Raw genomic sequence first — 10,588 nt, 5'->3', positions numbered from 1 at the left:
TGATTATTAATCAAGGGTCAAGATTGAAGGAGGAATGTGGTCCCAAGTTGAAAGGCTTAGCCTTGTGACAAATGTCACAAAGGGGAGAGGGTGAGGATCAATGTGGTCCCACCCTGGATTTGCAAGGGGGGAGAGGGTGAAAAGTCAATGTGGTCCCACCTTGGGAGAAGGGGGATATGTTCTCACACATGTGTGAGCAACCTTGGGAAGCCCAAGTGGATTAATTAGGATAATGAAGGGATTAGATAGGTTCTAGAAGGATGATTAGGGGAATAATGGAAAATGTAGGATTTTGCAAGTGGGGAAGACTATTCACAAATAAATAATGATTTATTTATTTGCAAAGGGGATTTTTAATTAAATGTGAATTTAATTAAAAGGGGAAAGGGGATTTTAATCAAATAAATAAGATTTATTTAATCAAATGGCTAAGGGTACTTAATCAAACCTTAGTTTAATTAATAGGTTAGGCTAGAAGAAGGAGATTTAATCAAATCTTTAATTTGATTAAAAGGTCAATTGGAAGAATAGGGATATTAATTAAATCTTAATTTAATTAATTGGAAGAATTGGGGATAATTAAATGAATAAAATTCACTTAATTCATTGTGCAAGTTTTAGGTGTCTACAACAGTAGCAAGTTTGATTGGAAGGGTAATGAAAAACACTACTGGACCAAGATGAAGGACAAATTAAAAGTGTTTGACCCATTGGAAGGTACGAGACAAGAACACAAAATTATTTGGTACACATGATGTAATTATCAATAGGGAAGAAAGAGAATCTTTTGTAGACTTGATAGAATATTTGTCAATAGAGAGATGTTTAATTTCAACAAAGATGAGCTTGGAAACAGTGTCAAAGTCATCCCCTATACCCTATCAAATCATCATCCCATCCAAGCTGAGATAGTACACAACAATTTTATGGGAACTTTGCGTAATAGAGACTACAATTTTTTTCTTGATATCATTTTGCTAAAAGATGAGGACTGCAATTGTGCCATATACATGATTAGACTACTATTGACAAATGGGAAAAAAATATCATTAGTTGGAAAGTCTTGTTCCAAACTATTGGTAAGAAGGATAAAGATAATAGATGGGTTGAGGATGACTTGAATGATGAGCTTCTACTCTTTGAGACCCAATTGCAAGATAACCCCCATAATAAGGATATCAATGATAAATTAGCCATGGTTCAAAATTCTCTTAAGAAAAATTCATACTAGAAGAATTGAAGGCTTGAGAATTAGAGCCACAATGAATTCAATGTAGAATGAGGACAAAGGTTCCAAGTTTTTCTTCTAAATGTTAAGAGAAGAATGGACTGCCCATTGAATTCTATAAGATAAATATCAAATGGATATGTGAAGACCTACTACAGGTGTATAATGAAGCCATTGATAAAGGTACTCTAGGGATAGAGATTAACAAAGGGGTCATCAAACTATTTCCAAAGGATGGGGATAAAACCCTTATAAAAATTTGGAGATCAACCACTCTACTAAATGTATCATATATGATTCTAGCTAAGATCATTGCATTAAGATTAGTTGACATACTTTCCAAGGTTGTAAGTAATACATAAATTGGCTTCATTAAAGGAAGATATATTCTAGAAAAATTATTGACAAGCTGGGAAGAAATGAATTGGTCTAAAGTCTCCAATCAAAATGTAACAATGTTCTTATTGGATTTTGAGAAAGCATATGACAAGGTTGAATGGTCATTCTTGTTAATGATGTTGGAAGCTTTTGGATTCCCAAGCACTTTTTGTCATTTGGTTTGAACGCTTATGAAAGATGCATTTTCTCAAATAGACATCAATGGATCATTGACTGAGAGGTCCCTTTTGGATAGATTTGTTATGCAGAGATGTCCCCTAGCCCCAACCTTATTTTTTATTGCTTCAAATGCCATTTACTACCTACTTAGAGAATCATTCATCTCTCCTAAGGGCAAATGAATAACCCTACCCAATAGAGAGGATCTCTTGAACATCAAATTTGTGGATGACACTACATTGTTTATTGAACTGAATGAGGGTAATATGGATTCACTTATAAAGAATCTTGATTTATTTTGTGATGCATCTGGTGCTAAAATATCTAACTCTAAATCTATAATGTGAGGTTGGGTGTAAGATCCCTCCTTGGTTTGCCAAATACAGTTTTCAGTAGGGTGGCCCCACTAAACAAGTGAGGTACCTTAGAATCTTGTTTGTCATCAATCCTTATTTGAAAGATATGTGGCTATGGATTAAAGGCAAAATTGATAACAAGTTGAACAAATGGAATAAATAGTTCCTCTCTCTTGTTGGCAGAATGCAGGTGTGCCAAAAAATCCTATCTTCCTACAATATATATTACTCTTCAATTTTGTTGTTTAGTAGTTATCAAGTTAATGATATTCAAAAGAAAATATGAAAGTTTATTTGGTTTGATGGCAAAGGAAAAATGAAGGCTCATTTTGTTAAATAGAAATAGTGTTACTTGGATAAGAAGTGCGGTCTAGGACTAAAAGATCTTAAAGTAAAAGGTATTACTCGTGCACTAAAATGGATCTTCAAAGCTCTAGAAGGGGATGAACCCTATAAAATACTTATTAGAAATAATATTAGTCTTTTTACTCCTAAGCAAGCCAAGACATGGAAACTTCTTCCTCTTAATGACCTCTTAGCTAGTAGTTTTCCTATTGCTCTTGTAGGATCCACAATGTTTAAAACAATATGGAAAGCTTGGGAAAGTGTTAGGGGTCTCATTATGCATAATGGGATCATTGTTGATGATAGAAGCATTTGTCGTGAGACATCCATTTGGTGGAATCTTACCCATAAGGACAAGCCTATTGCCTTCCTTCAAGGTTTCTCTACTAGGAAGTGGTACTTTGAGGGTATCAAATGGTTTAAGGATATTCTCTTGATGGTCAATTAAAATCTTGGGCTTCCTTGAGTCGGCAATTTGACCTCCCTGTCTCAAACTAGAGAACCTACTCTACCCTTAGGGAATCCTACACCCATCTTTTCCTTCTGAGGGTTTGTTCTTGGGATGACAAGAGATACATGCACTATAAGTGGTCTGATGGTAATGCCTTAGTGAAGACTAATGTTAAATTGATTTATAACTCTCTGTGTAGAAATATTGATCATTTTGAGCATCTTAACAACATATGGTAGGTAAACCTTAAGAATAAGGAACAATGTGACATTTTATCAATAACATGTAATAATAGCATAGAGCCTAAAAAGGCTTGTTTCAAATGTTTGTTTTTATTGCAGAGGTTGCCTATAAATATTTCAATAATGATAATGATTTGTATACAGTTTGTAGGAAACCAAAGAATATCAAGCATGTATTTCTTGAATGTTTTGATGTCAAAGAAATATTGAAACACTTCTATTCTAATTTAAAAGGATGGAATGATGACATTGTCTAATATGAAATTATGTTTGGTTTTATTACTATTATGAATAAGGAATTAAATCTATTTTGGCTTATTTTGTATAATCAAGTGTGAAAAGTTGTTGGAGGATGGCACATTGACAGTTAACTCCTTCGAGGTCTTATATGTGCATACTTGGGCTTATATCAAAGAAGACTGTAAGCCATTTGTGAGAGGGCTATATGAGTTCGTGAAATAATATAATGAAGAAAAACATACTAATAAAAAAATCCAAAGGAAAGGAGCCTATAGAAGCAAAAAGTGGAGCTAAGAAAGGAGGATCTAGATACCACATGAATATAGGGGAATGTTTAGCCATGGAGGTAGTTAATTCCAATGAAGAAATATCACACATAGACCCCCCCATTAGATGGCGATATTTGGATCAATATAATGAGAGTAGGAACTAGTTAAGACTTTATAATTATATATACAAACTGTATTTGAACTATATAAGACTTTTATATATTCATTAGATAGGATTTGATTAGTATTAATGCCCTGCGAGGCTATGACATCTATTTTTTTATCCTTTTTGGTGAACCATCATAGATTGCCTAAACTCTTTCATACTCAATGGTTTGCAAGTTTATAAACTATCTTTAATATAAAAATGAGGATTGTGACTTTGGTAGTGTCATCTTGTGATTGAACTCTTAACGCATAAACATTAACATATCATTCTAAATTGTTGATCGTAGTAATGAAATAGTTCACATAAAGTGAAATATCATGCTTAACATGTCTCATATTCACATGTGTATGCCTCGTGTCATATGTAATAGTGATGGAGGGTGTGAAAGATATATCAGATCTACTAACTACACCTTATCCTCACATATATTAAGTAAAAATTGTAAAAGATCTTCATGTTACTCTTCATCCTTATGTATGTCTAAAACATGTGCATAATGGGATGTAGGAGGAGGCATTCCACAAGTACTCAAAGATATGTTGTGTGAAAGCAAAAATGGGTTGAAAGGAGGGTCCTCATTAATAAGTGGTATCTCAAAATGATGTCTACAAAAGTTAATGTGATATTAAAGATGGGCCACTAGAAGGGGATGATTGAAAATAAAGAGTAAAATATGGTCTAGGGCCAATGGTAAAGGGTGAAAACATAATATTTTGTCCTATTTTTCAATATATTAAGCCACCAAAATCAATATTTTTTTAGTATTCGACACATTTCATGAATTAAACCAAACAAATTGTCAAGAATTTAAGGATGATGTAAATTATTGTGAATTTGTTCTATAATGTAAAATCAATGTGTATATTTTATTGAATCTATAAAAAATAATTTGTATTTTTCTATTAGATTTCAATAATTTTTTATTACATTTCTATTAATTACTTATGAGTGATATTTTGTACCATAACACACAACTTTTAATGCAAGTTTTGCCATGAATTTTTGAAAAACGATCGTTAACTCCAATAGCTAGAATGTGGATATTTTCAGTGTCTTTTTTTATTGAAAACACCCAACGATGGGAGGGAAAATAAATCAAGAAGCAAAAATATTATAGATACACAATCATTACCGACCAACTCATGAGAGTTTTCATGATTTGGTGGAAATAAGACTCATAGTAGATGGAGTGCAAAGAAGGAATAACATCATCAATTATAATTTGCCTATCCACCATGAATGAAGCTAAAGACATATTCATAGAAAGCTAAGATCTAACTCAAAGATAAACAGATTTAGAAAATTAGATCTAAAAAATGAAAAAACAAGGATAACTAGGACAAAAACCCACATGGATGATACATATATAGAATTAAATCTTAAATTAATAAATTAGTGGAGATATAAATGTATGTTTGAAATGTAAAATAAAAGGGATAATATATTGTTTGGCTATTTCAAACTCCGTTTATTATTTAGGCTATGATAGGAGTGACCAAGTTTAGATTTTATATTAAAATCATGTGCCAATCGTAGAGATAAACTAATCCTTGTATTTTTTATGTTTGGGATGAAACCATACCATTGATGCTATCTAACTCATACCACAATGCCTTATTTGCAAGATTACACGTGTCTACATATATTTGAAACATGTATGCCTCACCTAGATGTACTTTCTAAATAAATGGGATAATAAAAAACGTTATGAAGATATTCTATGAGAGAATTGAAGTATGAAACTTCATTTGCTTTGAGATAAATCTAGTTTTACAATTTCACAAGATTGAAGACATGAGATGTAGCGATGTAGAATATTTATATGCTAAGGTAGTACATGTTAATGATGATGTAATTTATGATGCCACTACTTGATAATATAATTTAGGTGGTCTATACAATGATAACTCATATTTATGATTATTAATGATCTAGGGCTTGTCTTTATTGAAAGATTTAGGCACTTGATTTAAAATGTTTTAACACACATATTGATAAACAATGATCAATTTTTAATATTGTTAGTTTTGAGAGCGATTAATTGAAATTTTAAAAATGAAAGATTATATTATGTATATGAATTCATATTCACCATTTTTAGCTTCTACAAAAGGCGGGATATTATTGCATTCATTGAATTTTTTCTTTAATTAGTTTTAACCAATGAATTCATAGAATTAAAACATTTCAACAAAAATCCAATACTATAAATTTAATTTTTATTTTATATGATTATAAAATAGTATTTTCCTTTATTCTTATTGGTCTATACAAGCATAAAATTCAAATTAAAAAAAAAAAAAAAACTTAATTTATTGCATCATCAGACTTCCTGATATCAGTATTGCATGACTACCTATCTTTTAACTATGTTCCCCATAGATACTCCATTGTTTGCTAATCCCTTGAAAACAAGAAACATAGACATGTACCATGTATGTTGGAATGAAATTGCAATGTATATTTATAAACTTTAAATGCAGTCTCTTATTTTTGAGATAACCTTATTCGAATATATTTATTTTTTATATATAACTTTTTGTCACATATATGTAGGGATTTCCATTTAGGTAGTGTGGTAAAAAAATATTGAAATTTTAAATTTTAATATGTTAGATTTGTTTCATAACATGTGTCATATTGTGATGAGTGTTTGTTTTTTACTATTGTAAAAAAACATATTCAATAACATAATTGAAATATAGACAATTTAATCTTTATAAATTTATATTTATATTTCTAGCTTAATCTTTATAGTGAAAAGTATAATAATAATTATTTTTGAATAAAATTGTTATCATTTTTATTCACTAATTTAAAATAGTATTATTATATCTCATACTAACCAAAAAAATTTAAAATAATTATTACCATTAAATGTGTAAATATGTCAAAATGTTCCTTGAAGATAAGTATTATATTATAAATAGTACAACCTGAGTTGGCCTAATGGTGGAGAACTTGTACTCTTGAGATAGAAGTCACAAGTTCAAATCCCACAAAGGGGGTAGGGTATGTACACCTTATCGGCTTTTGCCCATTACTTATCAAAAAAGAAAGTATTATATTATAAATACATAAATAAAATTAAATAAATAAAAATAAACACTTATTTTTTAAATACAAAAACATCAAAATTGTAAAATATATATACATCATACACAAATAAAATTTATCTATCTATATAGAAAAATCAATTTGTTTATGAAACTTTTAAAAATATTTCAAACAATTTTTAATAATATCCAAAAAATACCAAGAAAATCCTTTTAAAAATATCATTCTTGCAAATTTTCCCTTAGCACCTAAAAAATTTAGTGAATCATATTCATGATAAATAGTTTCAAAACAATTATAAGCTATAAATATTTCTTGAGTAGGAAAATAGGGACTTTTCATTTTTGTAAAGGCCATTTATTAATGATTGGTTAAATTAGTTTAGTTTTATAAATTTTAAAGTATCATGGTAGTAAGAAAGCTTGAGTTGTTAAATGTTCATCATTTACTTATCATTGGTGTATTTACATATATTAACTCTTTACTTTGTGACCATTATCTTACGCCTTTGGGTAATTAAGATATTTGATAAAAATTAAAGGTAAAACAAAAATAAATTAAAGAACTTATATTTAATTTTCAATTTTAATAAAATATTGTTTAGGGTTTTCATATTAAATTGGTAGTATTTAATTTTTTTAATATATTAAATATAGAAGGAAAACTTTGTACAATAAAAGATTGTAAGCACAATATCATATGATGGATATCACCATATCATATAATAAACTCAAAAACAATATGCACTATCTTAGCAGACCTATATAGGCTTATGCTGAAAATGGGCCTATACATTGACTGCAACTTACCCTATCCATATACATATGTCTCTTACATTGATTAAACATGAAATACAAGACCATACAAAAGGGATCAACATATGACTCATAAGACACCATCTAGTCTAGTCATCAATCCAAGTAGTCCACCCCAAGGGGCCTTCCATCCTAATGATATTCTTGTTCCAATTAAGAACACCTATTGTCTCTAGCTTTTCGGCCTAGTACTCCCTTTCCACTCACTTGACTTCATTGATTTCATGCATAAATGCTTCTAAAGCATTGGCAAATGGAGACCTTTCCACCTTGAACTTAGAAAGGAAGACCTTGGTTATGCCATCTTCGATGAATCACTCAAACTTATTCACTAATAGCCTCATCACAATTGTGACCTACAATGCAACATTGTAAATAGTGAGTCTTCATAAAGACTTAGTAAGTAGTTTGCCTTTTCCCTAAAATTTCTCCTCATTCCTGAGAGACAAAATAATCCAAAGTATTTCACATGTTAAAATAGACCAAAAATAATTACTATCCTTCTCGACACTAGTAATAAATCCAAACATAGCATCATAATAAGAATTTTTTCTTATAAAAGTTAATACCAAAGAGATTCTAGATTTCCTTAGCTACAATATATTCAAAGAAAATATGCTTAATAGATTTAGAGACTTAGCAGATATTGTAGATATCATTAGATTGTTGCACATTCCTGATGGGCAACCTTTCCAAAATAAATAACCATTTAAAATCTTTTTTCTTGGGAATGATACAACTACCCCATAACTTGTTAAAGACTTTTTGCCAATCACTATTGCTAAAATTTAAATTCCAGAATGAATTAACATGATTAATTAGGTCACTATTACAACAAAGAGCATTATAAACTGCTTTAACCTTGGTGTTCATCCATATGTGTGAAGGATGAGAGCTTGTCATCTACCAACAAACATGATTTGGGTAGATGAAGGTTGCTACAGGCTTTCCACAACACAGTGTAGGTCCTCTAGTGAGATTGAGATGATTGATATTTAATGCTGACAACATTCCAAGAAATTAGTTGACCATCAATAATAATATCTTTTAAACAACATATACCTTTAGCATTCCAACTTTTAGTAGAACATCCTTGGAACAAGGCAAGTGGTCTACCCTTGTGGACTAAATTACACCAGAGAGATCTTTTCACGCATAAGGAATTGTCATTACTAAGGATTATGGGAAACAAGGCTTCTAATATATTCCCAAGCCTTCCATATCACTTTGAATACATTAGAGCTAGTTGGGGAAATTGGAAAATTACCAGTTAGAAAGTCACTAAGAGGAGCAACTTCCATGTCTTGGTCTACTTAGGAACAACAAGCCCAACATTATTCCTAATCAATACTTTCCAGGGTTCATTGCTTTCAATGGTGTGAAGGATCCATTTGACGACTAGTACAGTGCCCTACATCCTGAGATCCTTCAATCCTAAGCCACCCAACTACTTGCTTAAGAAACACCAATTCCAATTGACAGAGTGCACTTTCTTGTAACCTCTTCCATCAGACCAAAGGAATTTTCTGATTGCCTTTTGGATAACATTAATCTGATAAGTGTTGAACATCCACACAAAAGCATAGTAGAGACTATAGGAGGAGAGGATTTTTTGGCATACCTGTATCCTTCCAACCATGAAAAGGTAATGCTTATTCCACCTGGCCAACTTATTCACAATCTTCCCTTTTAGATAAATCCACATATTCTTTAAACATGGGTTAAGTACAAATAGTATACCCAGATACCTAACCTATTTCGATGGACCCCACCATTGGTAGTTATACTTACTGAACTAGCCAGGGGTTGGTTCTTCTCATCCAAGCAGGATGGATTTGGTATCAGATATCTTGGCCCTTGAGTCATCACAAAATAGTTTCAATTTCACCATTAAGGAGTCCATATTGTCCTCATCAAGCTCTAAAAAGAGAGTTGTGTCATCCAAAAACTGAATATTGATCAAGTCCTCCTTATTAGGCAAAGTGATGCCATTAACTCTTAGGAAGATGGGAAAATCTCTAAGGAGGTAAATAATAGCATCATCTACAATAACAAAGAGGGCAGGGGCTAATGGACACCCCTACAAAATTGATCTCTCTAAAGTGAGGGGTATAGTACGGGAACCATTAATCTCCACTTGAGTAGATGCATCATTGAGTAAGACTTGAACCATCTGATAGAATTATTTAGGGAATCCAAGTGATTCCAAAGTCATGAGAAGAAAAATCCATTCAATTTTGTTATAAGCCTTTTCAAAATCAATGAGGAACATAGCCACTTTTTGGTTGGTGTAATTGGCCCAGTTCATAGCCTCCTAGTTGGTAATAATATTTTTGAGTATATACCTACCTTTGATAAATCCAATTTTAGTGTTGATCACAAAATTTGGTAGGATATCCACTAATCTGAGAACAATGATTTTGGCTAATATTTTATATACAAGACATTTAGTAGAGTAATAGGTCTCCAATTTTTAATGAAGAATTCAATAGGCAAACCATCTAGGCCCAGTGCTTTGCTATTGTTGAGAGTGGCAATGGCCTTGAGAATCTCATTAATTGAGATTGGATTCTTGAGAAAACCAGCCTCCTTATTTGAAATTTTCTTTAGAGTAAGTAAAGTTGCATCTGTCCCTTGCAAGATAACTAGCCAGAGAGTTCCCCTCAAATGAAAATAATCTCTTGTATTAGAGAAAGAATGCATCTTTAATGTCACTGTTGTCCACCAGTTCTTTGCCTTCTTACCACACTCTATCAATCCTTTCTTTAAATTCCTTTCGCCTAAGGAGGTTAAAAAAATTTGGAACCCTTATCTCCTTGTTCTAACCAATTGATTATGGCCCTTATCTTGATACCCCA

The sequence above is a fragment of the Cryptomeria japonica genome, chromosome 10 (genome assembly GCF_030272615.1).
Source record: "Cryptomeria japonica chromosome 10, Sugi_1.0, whole genome shotgun sequence".
In the NCBI taxonomy this organism is placed as follows: domain Eukaryota; kingdom Viridiplantae; phylum Streptophyta; class Pinopsida; order Cupressales; family Cupressaceae; genus Cryptomeria; species Cryptomeria japonica.
This window is presented reverse-complemented; position numbering follows the sequence as displayed.